Source organism: Ascaphus truei, chromosome 10, assembly GCF_040206685.1.
Source record: "Ascaphus truei isolate aAscTru1 chromosome 10, aAscTru1.hap1, whole genome shotgun sequence".
Classification (NCBI taxonomy): Eukaryota; Metazoa; Chordata; class Amphibia; order Anura; family Ascaphidae; genus Ascaphus; species Ascaphus truei.
The window spans coordinates 50137930-50155323 of NC_134492.1; the positions used below are offsets into that span (position 1 = coordinate 50137930).

The following is a 17394-nucleotide window of genomic DNA, read 5'->3' on the forward strand; positions in this document are numbered from 1 at the left end:
GGGCTGAGTTGAAGTCACTGAGGTCGGGCCCTGGTAACGTTCTGGTGCTTAAGGATAAGGTCTGGCGGGCAGATCAGTGGAAAGGAAGCTGGCCAGAGTTTCATTTTTTTACGTAGCTTCTAGGTTTCAGGGATCCTACAAAGGACTTTGTAGTACACAGCACAGTTGCCGGGCTAAAGAGGATCTTGGCTGTAATGGATAGTCGGAAGCCGTGTGCTTGAAGGTCTGTTGCGCGTGACCGAGTCACTTTGCAGATTGAGGAACGGCGTATAAGCGAGCTGGTCTGCACAACTAAGAAAGGGGGAGCCGGTTTGGCTTTTGAAGATGTAGTTTGCAGATCCAATCACATCAGCACAGGTCAAAAAATGATCGCCAGGGTTCATGGATCAGGTTGGGCGGTCTCAGTGGCAGCTTGGTCTTGGTCAGGAGTCTTGTGGAGTTCCTGGAGGTCAGGCCTCCCTGTCCTGGCCTTTAACTGGTGCAGGCCAGGGGTGAGGCCTTATCAAGATCCCATTCTCAGCATCTTTTCCAGCTCTGTTTCGTTAGTTTGGGTTTAGATAGTGCTCAGTTTGGTAACCAGTTCTTCCGTGTAGGTTTAGGTGTCGACATGATGCGGCGGATCAGGAGATGGAAGTTGAACCGTGTTGGCAGTTATGATCGTCCTTTGTTAGTGTAGGTATTTACGTTGCTTTATTTTGTTTCCTGGTTTATATTAGGTGTTGTTGCCCCTGACGTTGGATTATCGGGGATCCATATGTCCATTGGACGGAAAGGCGGACGGAAGTTTGTCCTCATGGGAGGAACTTGAGGTTGCTCGAGGATCAAGCTGCGTTTTTTTGGTTTGGGTAAGAGAGGTTTAAAGTGGGATCAGCTGTTGCTAGGGTTTTTGTTTTTTGTAAGGGATGAGAGACCTTCTCAGGTCTCTTCCACGTCAGGTTTAATGACGCCGTCTCAGCGAAGTGGGATTTAGCTATGGTTCAAGACAGGCTTGGCAATTTGCAAGTGGTTTGGTCAAACATTGTGCATAGAAAGGTTTGGAGGGGAGCTCGGACCATCAAGAGGAGTAGAAAGAAAATTAGTAAGGCCATTGGGAAGTTTGTGTTGCAGTTAGGTGGTAGGGTGATTTTGACTCGGTTAACGATGGGTTGTTACGGCCAGACGGTGGGCATTTATCCGATCTCAGCCTGGATTTGGTTAACGTTACCATCCAGGATGTGTCGGAAAAGGTCCTGGTTTGTCTGGAGGTCCGGGGCTGATTTAAGGGCCGTTAAATAGTCCTGTTGATGGCGGCTGGTTGGGAGAATGCTGGGAAACCTTGCCAGATGGGGCTCTATGACACGCTGATGCCTAGTGGTGGTATTTAGTGGCGAGTTGGCAAGACTCATTGTAGTTTGGGTACCTGGAGCCCATTTTCGCTGATTAGTTATCTGAGCCGCCAGTGCTGTGCGTTTATCGGCTTAGGGTTTTGCGGGCCATGGTTGAGCAGGATTGGCCTTATCCGGTTTGGGGAGCACTCTGGCAGGGTTAGCTGCTTATGGTATTGAATAGAAGCCGTTTAACTTACAGACAGCTGTGTAAGAGTTGTATTTATGGGTAGGACTTTGAGGGCCGGGGGAGCGTCTCGCAGGCCATGAAACTGCTTCAAGTTTTAATCGGATTTCTCAATAACAACTGTAGAAAATGTCACTTTGTCCCTACAATACGCTAGTGCGGTGGATTTTGTGTAGATATGTATAAGTGAGATCAGAATACTGTAACTTTAGGTTGCTATTGTACTGCTGATTCCTGTAACCGGAGACTAGAAAGAAAGAGAAGAAAACTAATCCTAATTTTTTCATTCTATGGTGAGAAACCTTGAGTAATATAATGGTATGTGTTACATGTACAGGCTGTGGTCAAAATGAGATTTCACAGACAATGCTAAAGTGCATAGAACAATACAACCTATTCTATTATAGATGCAACACTCCCCATATCGCAAGCTCACGTACATTGGCCTGAAATTGTTATCTTGTGCGTGGCTTAATAATAAACTAATGTGACCTGGTAACCAATCAGTGTTAAATGGTTTGACTATAAAGTTCTAAATATGATTACATCTTCCTGTGTCTCTCTGTGTACCTTTGCCTCTAGTTATCGTCTCCAGAATCTGTTTTTGGACCGAGCTCTCCTCTCCACTCTTCGAGTTTGCGTCCCTTGGTAAGTAGATTTACATTCTGGTTAATTGCAAGAATCTCAAAATCCCTCAATATCCCTGCTTCAGCACAGGTGGCTCAATCAGAGACTCAGTCGAAGATTAAGCCTCTGATTGAGTCACCAGTGCTGAAGCAGAGACTGATTGAACCACCTGTGCCTAAGATGGGACACTGAGCCACCTGTGCTGAAGCAGGGATATCCTTGAAACCTGACCTGTTGGGGGTCCTGAGGACTAGAGTTGAGCACCCCTGCAGTACAAGATAACTAGGGAGAATTTGGGGAAGCGCCAGTCGAAACCACGTGATCCCCAAGTGATGACGTGGTCGAGGAAGACATAATATATGCACTGTATATATATATATATATATATATGCACTGTATATATATATATATATATATATATATATATATATATATATATACACTGTATATATATATATATATACACACACACACACACACACACCATATCGCTCCTATAGAAGGAAAACATGTAGATTTCTATTTGACCATTGAATCTTGGCACGAGCGAGGGGTCCAGTTTGTGGATGAATGCTCTATTTCTGTTTATAGGCTACTAACAGGGTCAGAATGGAAGTTAAGTAAACTCTTGTCTGATAGAAACACCCCCGCTCCCAAATGAAGAGACCCCAATGGAAGGACCCCAATCTCTCTTACTTTCCAAAGGAACCAAAGCAGCCAAACGCGTCAATGCATTGAGTATCAATAAATGAGTTTGAGAAAGGCAATAACATTGGTGTTTTCAAATGGTCTCCAAAGTGACAGGGACCTTTTTAATAGGCTAATTAGTTCATTAATAGGCATACAGTAACTAGTTATATCTGAGCTGCACATACAGAGTGTGCGAGGAAGGGAGGGATGAGTGTGCAAGGGAGGGTGGTAAGTGAGAGGTAGTTATATCTGAGCTGCATGTACAGTGAGCGAGGGAGGGGGGTAAGTGAGCGAGGGAGGGGGGTAAGTGAGCGAGGGAGGGGGGTACATTAAGTGAGTGAGAGATTGGGGTAAATTAGAGGTAGTTATATCTGAGCTGCATGTACAGAGTGTGTGAGGGAGGTTAGGTGAGAGAGGGGGTGAGTGAGGGAGGATAAGTGAGTGGTAGTTATATCTGAGCTGCATGTACAGTGCAGCTCAAATATAACTACCACTTACCCCCCTCCCTCTCTCACTTACCCCCCTCCCTCTCTCACTTACCCCCCTCCCTCACACACTCTGTACATGCAGCTCAGATATAACTACCAGAGCGTGGGAAGGGGGGTAAGTGAGCGAGGAAGGGGTGGAAGTGAGGGGTAGTTATATCTGAGCTGCACATACAGAGTGTGTGAAGGTGGGGGGTAAGTGAGAGAGGGAGGGGATAAGTGAGCGAGGGAGGGGGGTTAGTGAGCGAGAGATGGGGGTAAGTCAGAGGTAGATATATCTGAGCTGCACATACAGAGTGTGCGAAGGTGGGGGGTAAGTGAGAGAGGGAGGGGATAAGTGAGAGAGGGAGGGGGGTAAGTGAGCGAGAGATGGGAGTAAGTCAGAGGTAGATATATCTGAGCTGCACATACAGAGTGTGCGAGGGAGGGGGTGAGTGTGAGTGTACAAGGGAGGGGAGTGAGTGAGGGAAGGGAGTAAGTGAGCAGGGGAGGGGAGGGAAGTGAGTGGTAGTTATATCTGAGCTGCATGTACAGTGTGTGTGAGGGAGGGTTAGTGAGAGAGGGAGAGGGGGTAAGTGAGTGAGGGGGGTAAGTGAGTGGTAGTTATATCTGAGCTGCATGTACAGTGTGTGAGGGAGGGTTAGTGAGCAGTTATTATATCTCAGCTGCATGTACAGAGTGTGTGACGGAGGGGGTGAGTGTGAGTGTACAAGGAAGGGGAGTAAGTGAGATGGGGAGGTAAGTGAGTGGTAGTTATATCTGAGCTGCATGTACAAATGTGTGAGGGAGGGTAAGTGAGCTAGGGAGGGGTGTAAGTGTGCGATAGCTTTATTTGAGCTGCTGTGGAGAAGTTGATGCTTGTTTGTCTCCTGTCCTAGCGCAGCGACTCCTCACTTGGGATACAGAGAGGTATGTACCTATATGTAACGTGTGTGTGTGTGTGTGTGTGTGTGTTCATATGTGCTTATATCTATGCATGCAAGCATGTGTCTAATTGTGTGGCAATGTGTGCCTGTACAAATATGAGTGTATGTATCGGAGTGTGTGTGTCTGTGTGTGTAAAATGTGTTTGTATAGGAGTGAAAGTGTATGTATGCGGGTACATCTCATTAGCATAGGTTTAACACAATATTATTGTAGGAACAGAAGATCAGGTGCGCACACATACAGTATTAAGGTGCATATAAAAAAATGAGAAAAACACACATATCGTGCAATAACGTTTTCAAAATGAGTGAAATTTGTTAAGGAATAAATTGCTCACTTACATATTCCGTGAGGGATATTGGCTGTGCGGTTGTGTAGAGTAAAGGAATGGAAGCAGGCACACGGTCTTTCTAAAGGTGCAGTTTATTGTGCCATTGGTGGCACAATAAACTGCACCTTTAGAAAGACCGTGTGCCTGCTCCCATTCCTTTGCTCAAGTACCTCTGGGATGTCTGGACCTCCCTGGATACAGCGCACCGGCAGATAAGTACCCCCCTCCAGCACCTACCAGCGGTGTGCATGTGCTTCTACATATGGTTGTGTAGAGTAACCAGCTTGTGTAAATACTTTCGTGGCGACGTCCGTCACAACCAGATGTATAAGTGTGGAGGGACAGGGACAGGAGATTCCCATATATGAAACCTCGAGGACACAAAAATAGTGCAGGTTGCTTTATAACAATATTCAATAAAAAAAAGTACAGGCGTACCCCGCATTAACGTACGCAATGGGTCCAGAGCATGTATGCACAGCTAAAACGTACTTAAAGTGAAGCACTACCTTTTTTCCACTTATCGATGCTTGTACTGTACTGCAATCGTCATATACGTGCATAACTGATGTAAATAACGCATGTGTAACAGGCTCTATAGTCTCCCCGCTTGCGCACAGCTTCGGTACAGGTAGGGAGCCAGTATTGCTGTTCAGGACGTGCTGACAGGCGCATGCGTGAGCTGCCGTTTGCCTATTGGGCGATGTGTCCTTACTCGCGAGTGTACCTAAAGTGAGTGTCCTTAAACCGGGGTATGCCTGTAATATACTCACAAACAGGCTGTGACAGCAATCAGTGGGACCACCCTGGGTCAGGCAGTGGGGAACGGACAGCACTCCCTCTTTCTCTGGTTATGGTTAGGTTCTTCCTTCCCTGGACATTACCATCTTCCCCTGTGGACGGCTGTGATTAACAGCAAGTACATTTATAGTTGCAAAATTAATGTAACATATAAGGGAAGATGCTTATGAAGGGAATGATGAAAATGTAGAGACTTTGTGGATAGAAATTAGCAGCGGAGGTAAAAGTACAAAGAAAATGTTTTTGGGAATATGCTATAAACCACCAAATATCGGTGAGATTGAGGAAGCTAAAATACTTTTGCAAATGGAGAAGGCATCAAAACTGGGTCATGTTTGCATAATGGGGGATTTTAATTATCCAGACATAGAATGGGGCAATGAGATTAGCATTACAGCAAAAGGAAACAGTTTTTTGGGGGTGCTTAAAGACAATTATATGACCCAAATTATTGAGCAACCAGGAGAGGGGCAATACTGGATTTGATCATATCAAACAATGTAGAATAACAAATATTCAAGTCTGGGAATATTTTCAAAACAGTGATCATACCACGGTCTCAGTTGAAATCTCAGATTTTAATAAATTGAGGAATAATCTACAAGGAATAATTTGTGATTAAGTTTTTGCTGGAAAAATGTAGAAGATAAATGGGCAGTCTTTAAAACATTGATAGAAAAGCACAATTATCAGTGTATACCCTTGAGTAATAAATATAAAATAAATAAGTCTAAACCAATGTAGCTAAATAAACAGGTAGGGGAGTGTTGCAGGGTACATGCAACTATACACGTGGGTTTCTTGCCAAGGCTTATTTATTTAGCCTTAACAGATATACAACACACAAAACAAAAATAGCTTTTCTTCAGCAAAAACAAAACTAAACAGTTTCTCTATAGCAGACAGTGTGTAACTCAGGCAGCAATCCCTTTTCTAAGCAGGAGACAGACAGTTTATAATTCAGTTACTTTGTTTATCAGACCTTGTATCAGGAAATCTCTTTAGCAGCAGCTTACTCCTCTCTCATCAACAACCAACATCCATGTGGTGTCTATAGCCTGGGTTTTAACACACCTTGATTAGGCAGCTGGGATCCAACTAATTGTCCTGAGGTTCCCAGCTGAAGTTAACCTAGTCAGTGCTGCACTGCAGACTAGACATAGGTTTTCCAGGCATATAACTGGTGGCTTTTGTTTACCCTGTCACATTCCTCCCCTGTTAGTGTGTGGCTGGGGCTACGCACGGCTGAAGCCTGACCATCCACCCCTTCTCTAGAAAAGAAGTCAGCATTTGCGTTCTCTTTTCCCGGCCTATGCTGAATCTCAAATGAGAATGGTTGGAGGGCCATATACCACCTAGTCAATCTAGCATTGGAATCCTTCATGCTATTTAACCACTTCAGTGGAGCATGATCCGTCACCAAAGTAAAATGGACTCCTGCCAGGTAATGCCTCAAAGCCTCGATTGCCCACTTTACTGCGAGGCACTCTTTCTCAATCACTGAGTAGTTTATTTCCCTTGGGAACAATTTCCTACTCAGGAAAAGGATAGAATGTTCAACTCCCTCAAACTGTTGTGACAACACTGCCCCAAGCCCTATCTCTGATGCATCTGTTTGCACTATAAAAGGGCTGTTGTTGAAGTCTGGGCTTCTAAGCATGGGACCCTCTGATAGACACCTTTTTATGTCCTGAAAGGCTCTCTGACAATCCCTTGACCACACCACTTGTGTAGGGGCACACTTTTTTGTGAGGTCCGTTAAAGGGGCTGCCACTTCCGAATAGTTGGGGATGAACCGCCGGTAGTACCCTGCTAAACCCAGCAGAGAGCGTACCTGCGTTTTTGTTTGTGGGGTCGGAACTTCTTTCAGGGCAGCTACCTTGTCGGCTAGTGGCCTTACTTTTCCACCTCCCACTGCATACCCTAAGTATTTGGTTTCCGCTTTACCCAAGGCACATTTCTTAGGGTTGGTTGTGAGTCCTGCCTCTCTTAGAGATTTGAGGACCGCTTTCAGCCTATTTAGATGGGCCCGCCAGTGTTTACTATAAATGACAATGTCATCTAGGTAGGCTGCGGCATAAGTCCTATGGGGCCTCAGTATCTTATCCATGAGTCTCTGAAATGTGGCTGGGGCTCCATGCAGTCCAAATGGCATTGTCACAAACTGGTATAAACCCATGGGAGTGGCAAAGGCTGTTTTGCATTTGTACTTTTCCTCTAAGGGTATTTGCCAGTATCCTTTTGTCAAGTCCAACGTGGATATATATTCCGCGTTACCAAGGGCGTCAATTAATTCGTCCACCCTTGGCATCGGATATGCGTCAAACTTGGATACCGCATTGACCTTTCGGAGGTCCACACAAAATCTTACCTTCCCATCGGGTTTAGGGACCATAATTAGTGGACTACACCACTCACTTCATGATTCCTCAATCACTCCTAAGTGTAACATTTCTTGTACCTCCTTCTCTACCAGAGCCCTACGACTTTCAGGCAACCTATAAGGACGGCAACGTACTTTTACCCCAGGTGCTGTCTCGATTGCATGGGAAATTAAGTTAGTTTGTCCTGGTAAGTCAGAAAAAACATCCTGGAATTGAGTAATTATTGCTAACAAGTCCCCTTTTTGTTCAGAGGACAACTGTTTACCCATTGGGATTTTATCGTCACTCTCGATGTTCTCCCGTGGAGGCTGAGGACCCAAGTCCATTTCCTCCTCCACCGGGTGGATGAATAGAGACCGCTGCATCTTCCAGGGTTTCAGCAAGTTCACATGGTAAATTTGTTTACCCTTCCTGGACCCTGGTTGAGCGATCTCATAATCCACATCACACGTACGGTGGTGTACTTTGAATGGGCCCTGCCATTTGGCCAGGAGTTTACTCTCACAACTGGGTAACAATAACATCACCTGGTCTCCTGGGTGAAACACTCTCATGCGAGCATTCTGATTGTAATGTCTCTCCTGACTGTCCTGGGCTGATCTAAGATTCTCCCTGGCAAAATGGCCGACCACATCTAGGCGCTTCCTAAGGTCTAGTACATATTGCAGGGTATTCTTAGAAGGGGACTGCTGTTCCTCCCAGGACTCCTTTAGGAGGTCTAGGATACCCCGGGGTTGGCGGCCATAGAGTAATTCAAATGGAGAGAATCCCGTGGAGGCCTGGGGAACTTTCCGCATTGCAAACAGCAGAAAAGGGAGAAGTTCATCCCAGGCTCTCTTCTCTGAATCTACAAATTTCCTGAGCATCCCCTTTAGAGTTCGGTTAAATCTTTCCACCAATCCGTCAGTCTGTGGATGGTAGACCGATGTCCGAACAGACTTGACCTCTAGTAACTTTAAGACATCCTGCATCAGTTTAACCATGAAATTTGTACCTTGGTCTGTCAACAAACCTGGGGAAGTCCAACCCGTGAGAACAGTTCCAACAACTTGTTGGCTACTTGCTTCGCCATTGCTGTTCTCAGGGGGAACGCCTCAGGATATCTTGTCGCATAATCAACTATTACAAGGATAAACCTGTGTCCTTTCGCAGAAGGTTCTAGAGGTCCTACCAAGTCTACCCCAATCCTCTCAAAGGGAACTGACACCAACGGTAGAGGAACCAAAGGGGCTAGTTTTTGTCCTTTTGGACTAGTTAGCTGGCACTCCAGACATGCTGCACATAGCTTAGCAATATCACTATGCATCCCTGGCCAATAGAATCGGGATGAAATACGGTCCAATGTTTTATCCCTGCCCAGGTGACCACCCCAAGGGACAGTATGGGCTAGAGTGAACACAGATTTAACAAACGCCTTGGGAACCAATATCTGTCTGGTGACCTCCCCTGTTTGTGTCTGCCTATTCACCCTATATAGGATATCATTTGATAGCTCAAAATGGGGGAATACTATCACCCCCTGTGCATCTAAAATCTGTTCATCAATTTTCATCACCTTGTCATACTGTCTAGCAAGGACTGGGTCTTCCCTTTGCTTCTAGCGAAAGTCAGGGAGATACAGGTCTAGTAAATCTCCAGGGCCCATATCCCCCTCCCTTTGGCCATCCCCAGCCATCACTTGTGACCTCTGACTACTAGAATGGTCACCTTGAGACCCAGATTTCTGCAACCAGTCCTGTTTGTCCAAGCGTCTTTGCTTCCGAGTCTTTTGAACCCGGTGTCTACTGGGAAAAAGGTCTGCCGAGAAGGGGAACAGTTTGCCAGGGTTCTCCTGAGCCCTAGAAGGAGGCTCCTCGTGAAGGACTGGGGCCATTAGGTCCGAAAAGAAAGGCCAGTCCCGACCGAGCACAACGGGGGCAGGGAGCCAAGGAGCGACTCCTACTTCGAGGTAAGCCTCCTGACCTTTTACCTGTAGCCGGATTTTGGCCGTCGGATAGCGTTTTACATCACCGTGTATACATTCTATGCTCCATGGGGAGTCAAAAGAACACACGTTGAGCGGTAACAGTTCCTGGAGGACCAGAGTTTTCCCAGAGCCCGAATCTACAAGGGCCTGAACGGTTTTTCCCCCAATCAGGGCTGGAAGTAGCCAGGACTTGTAATTTTCCCCAGTAAAAGCCGAGGCGACGGTTCTGCTGAATGAACAATCCATCCGTGGACAGTCCACATACCGGTGGCCTTGTTTTCCGCAGGCAGAACATGGAGAGGGTTCCCTCGCAGGAGGGGGCTGTGGATAGCGCTCTGCTGGACCGGTTACTGGAGACCAGGCATCTGGTGGGTCCTGTGGGCGACGTCCTCGGAAGTTCCTCTCACTTTGCGATGAGCCGACAACCGGAAGGAGATGAGGGTCTCGGCGGGGACCAGCATTTGGACCCCGTCCTTGCTGGAACGACTGCTCCTTCCTTTGGACTTGGCGGTTCCGTGACGGGCCGTAGGTTCCCCATTGATCCGACCTCCCTCTTTGGGCGTCCGCAAGTGCCGGTGGAGTCGGGTCCAGGACATTCTCCTGCTGCTCAGCTCCAAGGAAGTTCTCCACGAGTCGGACCGCCAAAGCTAGGGTTTCAGCAGCGTGGCGTTTTACCCACGAGCGTGGGGAAGGGGGTATTATTTGTAGAAATTGTTCCAAAACCACCTGCTCAAGAATTGCCTCCTTAGTGCACTCCTCCGGTTGTATACAGCGCGTACATAAGTCCAATAATCACTGAGCGAGGACCCGGGGTCTCATCTTAGCGGTGTACTTCATGTTCCGGAACTGCTGCCGGTAGGTCTTTGGGGTCAGACCTAAGCGATCCAGTATGGCGGCTTTTACTTGGCGGTAGTCCATTGCCTGATCTGCTGGGAGACCCTGATATGAGGCCTGGGCTGCTCCTATGAGGAGCGGGGCCAAAGCAGTTGCCCAGCGATCTGCAGCCCAGCCCTGAGCTTCGGCAACTCTTTCAAAAGTCAGTAAAAAAGCCTCTGGATCCTCGTTCGGAGCCATTTTCCTCAGGAGTATCGGGGGTCTGCTTGCAAGTTCTGGACTAGCAGACCCCTGGAATTGGGTCAGCAGCTTGGCCATTCGCTCCTCCTGTGCTGCCTGCTGCTGGGTTAGGAGCTGGGTTTGCTGCTGCAAAAGTCTTTCATCTCTCTCTGCTTGCAGCCGAGCCTGCTCCTGCATTAACTGTCCCTGCTGTCTGGTCTGCTCGCACAAAAACTCTTAAAAAAATTCTTCCATTTTTTTCATTCTTGTGTGTATGTGTGTGTATGGCCCTTTAACTGCAGGGGCCTTTGAAAATCCTTCCCAATTCTTGACACCATATGTTGCAGGGTACATACAACTATACACGTGGGTTTCTTGCCAAGGCTTATTTATTTAGCCTTAACAGATATACAACACACAAAACAAAAATAGCTTTTCTTCAGCAAAAAAACAAAACGAAACAGTTTCTCTATAGCAGACAGTGTGTAACTCAGGCAACAATCCCTTTTCTAAGCAGGAGACAGACAGTTTATAATTCAGTTACTTTGTTTATCAGACCTTGTATCAGGAAATCTCTTTAGCAGCAGCTTACTCCTCTCTCATCAACAACCAACATCCATGTGGTGTCTATAGCCTGGGTTTAACACACCTTGATTAGGCAGCTGGGATCCAACGAATTGTCCTGAGGTTCCCAGCTGAAGTTAACCTACTCAGTGCTGCACTGCAGACTAGACATAGGTTTTCCAGGCATATAACTAGTGGCTTTTGTTTACGCTGTCACAGGGGGGAAATGGAAAAGAAGAGGCAGGCGTTTAGATTCTTGAAGTCAGAAGGGACGGAGGCATCGTATCAGAATTATAAGGAACGTAACAAATGTTGAAAAAGGGCAATCAAATTAGCAAAAATGGATAATGAAAAAAGGATTGCAATGGAAAGTAAGGTCAACCCTAAAAAGTTATTTAAGTACCTTAATAACAAAAGATTAGGAAAGAAAATATAGGATCCTTTCAGTGTGAGATGGGTAGGCAGATTATTGGAGATAAGGGAAAAGCAGAGGTATTAAACAAATTATTTACCTCTGTGTTTACCAGGGAAGAATCAATTCCAATCATAGTGCAGCAGGAGGAAGCCACAACCTCCATATTAATGAACAATTGATTAACTGAGGATGAAGTTCATAGGCAGCTTGATAAAATTAAAGTAAATAAGGCACCTGGCCCCGATGGCATACATCCAAGAGTTCTCAAGGAGTTACGTTCAGTAATAGCCAAACCATCACATTTAATATTCAAGGACTCCATTTCCACAGGCTCAGTACCACAAGATTGGCATAAAGCAGATGTGGTGCCTATATTTAAAATGGGAGCTAGATCACAACCGGGAAATAAGGCTTTTTATACAGTTCCACACAAGGTTAATGTACAAAATAAAGCAAATTGAACTCAGTTAAAATATTTGCACCTGGATTAAAAACGGATTCAATGATAGACAACAAAGAGTAGTAATAAATGGAACTTTATCAGGTTGGGCTAAAGTAGTGAGTGGAGTACCTCAGGGATTGGTACTGGGACCCCTGCTTTTTAACTTGTTTATTAATGACCTTAAGGTTGGCACAGAGAGCCAAGTCTCCATCTTTGCTGATGATACTAAATTGTGTAAGGTAATAGAATCAGAGCAGGGTGTAATTTCTCTCCAGAAGGACTTGTATAGATTGGAAACTTGGCAGGTAAATGGCAGATGAGGTTTAAATGAAATGGGGATAAATTGGGGGAATCCTTGATGGAGAAGGATTTAGGAGTGCTTGTAGACCACAGGCTTAGCAATAGTGCCCAAAGTCATGTAGTAGCTGCAAAGGCACACAAGATCTTATCTTGCATTAAACGGGCAATGGCTAGAAGGGAAGTAAACGTAATTATGCCCCTTTACAAAGCATTAGTAAGACCACACCTTGAATAGGGAGTACAATTTGGGCACCACTCCTTAGAAAATACATTATGCAACTAGAGAAAGTACAGAGAAGAGTCACCAAATTATAAAGGGGATGGACAATATGATTTATGAGGAGAGGCTACCTAAATTAGATTTATTTTATTTATTATTTATTTATGTACATTAGAAAGGCGTCTAAGGCTGAGATTATACTCAGCGAGATTGTGCTGGCGCGCGTAACAAACACATGGCTAATCCCTATGCGGCCGCCCCTAGTGAGTATGGCGGGACAGCGTTTTGCAAAGACAAAAAAATTGTATTTTGAAGCGCGTTCGCGTGACTTCAGCGTCACGTGAGTGTTTCAGCCAATGAGGGCGAACCAGCTTCGTGACGCGTCAGCCGCTCTGCTGCCACGCTTCCCCAATCCCCTGCAGCCAAGTTCACACATCGCTCGGGCGAGGGGCGTCTGCGACACCAGCGCAGACTATAATCATGGCCTAAGAGGGGATATGATAACGATATACAAATATAGTCGGGACAATACAAGGAGCTTTCAAAAGAACTATTCATCCCAAGGACAGTACAAAGGACACGGGGTCATCCCTTAAGGTTGGAAGAAATGAGATTTCACCAGCAACAAAGGAAAGGGTTCTTTACAGTAAGGGCAGTTACAGTGTGGAATTCATTACCCATGGAGTCTGTGATGGCAGATACAATAGATATCTTTAAAAAAAGATTGAACGGGGCGTGGCCGAGACGTGGAACCGGGTAGTCGCGTCTCTGCTCAGCTCTTCGATTCCTGGCCAAACAGGGCAATAATAACCTTGAAACTCCCCCCAAAAAGGCAGCGGGTGCCCCCAACCCCTGAAGATTAGCCCTCTTGAGTGGTGTTACGGCTCTCACCTGTTCCGGAGTCCCCCCGCTGCCGATCATCCGCACGAAGCGCCTGCAGCAAGAACCCGTGGGACGCCAAAGATGGCCGCCAGACTCATGCGGCATTACTAACCTCTGCAGGCTGCACAGAAATAGGCGGAGAGTGCCTGAAGCGGATTAACTCCCCCGAGACTTCCACGGAGCTCAGATGGACTCCCGACGCTTTCAAGGTGAGCATGTCTGAGGCGGGGAGCAGAGGTTTGAAGCCGCGGTGTGCGGCACAAGTTATCCCTTGGGGCCTGGGGTTGGCGATCCCAGAGGGGGGGGCCAGTGGTGGTGTGAGTAGGTCCCGGTTAGGGAACATCACGCCAAAGCAGAGGGGAGTCCCCACCGTGGAGGAGCAGCCATATTGCCCCAATAGAAGGGGGTATCCCTTGCACACCCCCCCCCCACCCAGTTAACCACCAAACTGAAGCCCTCTGCCAGGCAACCTAGCTACAGCAATGCCCATCCCCTCCCCCCCCCCCCACCCTACACACAAGCCTGAGCCCACGGTGGTGTACAGGGACCAAGACCTGGAGGCCACCCAGGTTGCTCCCACTATCCAAGATGACCACCAAAGGCCTCTAAGACACAGTGGAAAATCACACGGCTCAGACTGGTTCTGGGAAAAGAAGAAAAATAAATAAATATTAAAGACAAAGCCAAATTCCACAAACCAAAAATCTGATATAAGTACTCTAAGTAAATAAAAACGCAAGCATGGGGGGGAAAGTATCCCTAGGATGCCCCACGTGTGACCATGTACCCTCCAACGAAAGGGCTCTATAAACATCTGAGCCTGAGTAGAGCGAGCTAGAATGGCGTATTGAAACCTATGCTCCATGAACACCCCTGGCTTCCTTCTCTCAATCTATGACAGCAAACTAGTCTAACACAACTCTCTAAATATAAACCATATCTCATCCGAGACACAGATACTATGGCCTCAAAAATCATCAAAGTTTCCAAAAAGAAAAAAAATCAGAGTGAGCTGCGAGAGTACTTCAAAAAACAAGGCCGGTCACCCCTACATAACGCTGACTTAGAAGAGGCCCTCCCTACAGAACAATCAGACTCTGAGCCGAGTGTGGAGATTGAAAATCTCTCCACCAAGACTGACTTGCTTTTCTTTTACAATAAAATTGAGTCTTTATTGCAAACGGCAGTTAAAGATCTGAAAGTTGAGATCTCCTCTCTTGTTGAACGCACCAATTCCCTAGAGACCAAAGTAGACACCACGATCACCAGACAATCCCTTATGGAGAAAAGACAAGGCGCACAACGCACATAGTGAAATACAGTTTAAATGATTAGTTTTACTAGAAGATAATAAGTTCTGCGTACATCAATAAATATAAAAACAAGCGTTTGTTAAGTGGGGTTACCACACAAGGGAACAGCAGGACTCATCAGTCTTCACCCGCTGTGGAGATAGGGACTGGAGACCCACGATCATCTGGCCAGGTAGGGAAAGGGGGGGGGCCTCTGGATCCGTGGAGAGCACTCACTCCGTTCCTGTATGCTGAGTTGGAAAATCCGCCGTGTGGATGCACACACAAGTCCCTGCAGCACGTGCAGTATACTCTGCTGTAGTTCTCCACTGCCACACACCGGCAGCACGCCTCTGTGTCTCACTATTATCACGGTATTAGCTGCGCACGATCACTGTTTTTTCCACTTGTCACTTGTTGTCTCAAAGTGCTGCACTTTTCACTGGTTGTGTGATATTATTTGTGATAAATTCTGAGATTTTCCTGCAAATATGGTGTGGGGATTACTTAATCTCAGGGAAAAACGACAAGAACATTTTGATCGTTTATTCTCTGAGAAACCCAGAGAATGTAAAGATGGTCCAGATGCTGACCTTTCGGTTGATGAACATTTTAAAATTCTGGAAGACTTGCTATTGAAAGATAATAAATTATGGCTTGAGAAAACGACCCTACAGAAATATATTGATTGTAAAAGAATCCCTAGAGGGCTACGTGTTCTCAAGCCACCCACATTTGGCAAAGAAAATGAGCACTTCATGAAAGAATGGAACCGCATTCTAGACGAGTGCTCTGTAGAATTGATGCGTTTAATTATTTTTGAGCGCAGTAAGTCTATTTCACTAATTGAGAAAGAAATCCTCAAAGTAATTAAAGTGATGGAGCCTATAGTAATCGATAAAGATTGCCCCAAAATTGAGGTAGAACTGCTCACAAAATTAGAAAATACAGGTGATGATATAATTAAAAACAAACATGAAAATTTTCTAAGAGATGAAGCAGACTATGACAACGGTAGAGAGAGAGATTGGGCTAAAAAGAATGAGAGAGGCAGAGTGGTAGACAAGATTTATGTCCCCCACCACGGTGCCAGAAGAGATACCCACATATCCGGAAACAGAGGATCCGGTCGAAGGGGCCCCCTAGACACCGTGGTTGGTCTAATCATAGGCGTCAAGACAACCGCCAAAACTATCAATATAAATCTAAAGATAGGAAAGATAAGTATAGAGATACTGACCATGCCCCAAATAATACACAGAATAATAACGATAAAGGTAGAGATTATAAGCAAAAATCCCAACCTCCCTCTACCAAGTCTGATTCAAGAAGAGAAGAAAATAACTCTAAAGAAATATACAGTAATAAACCCACTAGCGATTCCCCGTCTGCTTCTCGTTTTTTAGAATTACTGAGGAGCAGATTCTCCCCGAATCGAGAGAAAAAAGAAAAGAGACAGGAATTACTAGAAAGTCCTGTGGGGAGAACGAAAACAAAAAGATCATTACCAGACGAGGAACGAGAGCAGGATCCAAGATTAAAGAGAAGGGACTCAACTGTAGACCTAGGATCCCCTTAGATAAAGGAATTTTTAACTTATCTACAGTGATTCTAACAGAAGATCAAAAAACTGTATTGAATAGGGGTTTGAATTTTTCCAGGTCTAGTGGCCCTAATGGCTTCCAACTCTATACGGACCTTCACAAGTTTGTGAGGAATCTGACCCTTAAAAGACATTTTGTCAAGAATGTAAGCGAAGCTCCACCATTGACGAACGACGATAATTGTACAATGGAGAATATTGATCCGATTATGGATTTGATGGTAGATCCCACCAGAGATAATTTGGAATGTAGGCATACCCCATTTAATAGGAGGTCCAAATTCTATCCTGCCCAATCTAAGGGGCACCATATTGACACGTTCTTTAATATAGTTAACAATGATTTTACGAAATTGGTGAAAACACATAAACCGGGTGACATTAAAAACAATATTAGTATTAAGGAAAATCTGGCTCTCAAGTGTCTAAAAGATAATCAAGATCTTATCATCAGACAGGCGGATAAGGGAGGCGGTGTTGTCCTTCAGAATCGTAATGAATACGAGCTGGAGGCCCACTGCCTCCTTTATGACACCTCTTTCTATAGGTTACTTAAAAGGGATCCAACCTGTGAGTTCACTACTCTTCTGAAAGAACTACTAATTGAAGCTAAAGATAATACTGTGATTACACAGACTGAGTTTGATTTCCTTTTCACCGCATGCCCCAGAATCCCAATTTTTTATCATTTGCCCAAGATCCACAAATCCATGACTAATCCACCCGGCCGTCCCATAATTTCGGGAATTGATTCTCTTACTGCGAATTTGTCGCAGTATGAATATTTTTTTCTACAGGTCTATGTAAGCCTTTTGCCCTCGTACTTAAAAGATACATCTTCTGTTATACAAACTTTTCAGG

The 17394-nt window shown here is 45.6% G+C and overlaps 1 protein-coding gene across 16 annotated transcripts in view; it reads left to right on the forward strand.

Moving 5' to 3' along the window:
- Positions 1 to 17394, forward strand: part of LOC142503947 (beta-1,3-galactosyltransferase 2-like) — a 90229-nt gene that overhangs the window by 41995 nt on the left and 30840 nt on the right. For 3 of the 16 annotated variants that reach the window (XR_012804135.1, XM_075616924.1, XM_075616928.1), the window contains one exon: positions 2134 to 2199. The gene's annotated coding sequence lies outside the window, so the exon portion shown is untranslated. Of the gene's footprint in view, positions 1 to 716; positions 846 to 2133; positions 2200 to 2769; positions 2949 to 4231; positions 4263 to 13588; positions 14046 to 17394 lie in introns of those variants that run through there. The other 13 variants (XR_012804138.1, XM_075616926.1, XR_012804140.1 and 10 more) reach the window with 9 other exon arrangements.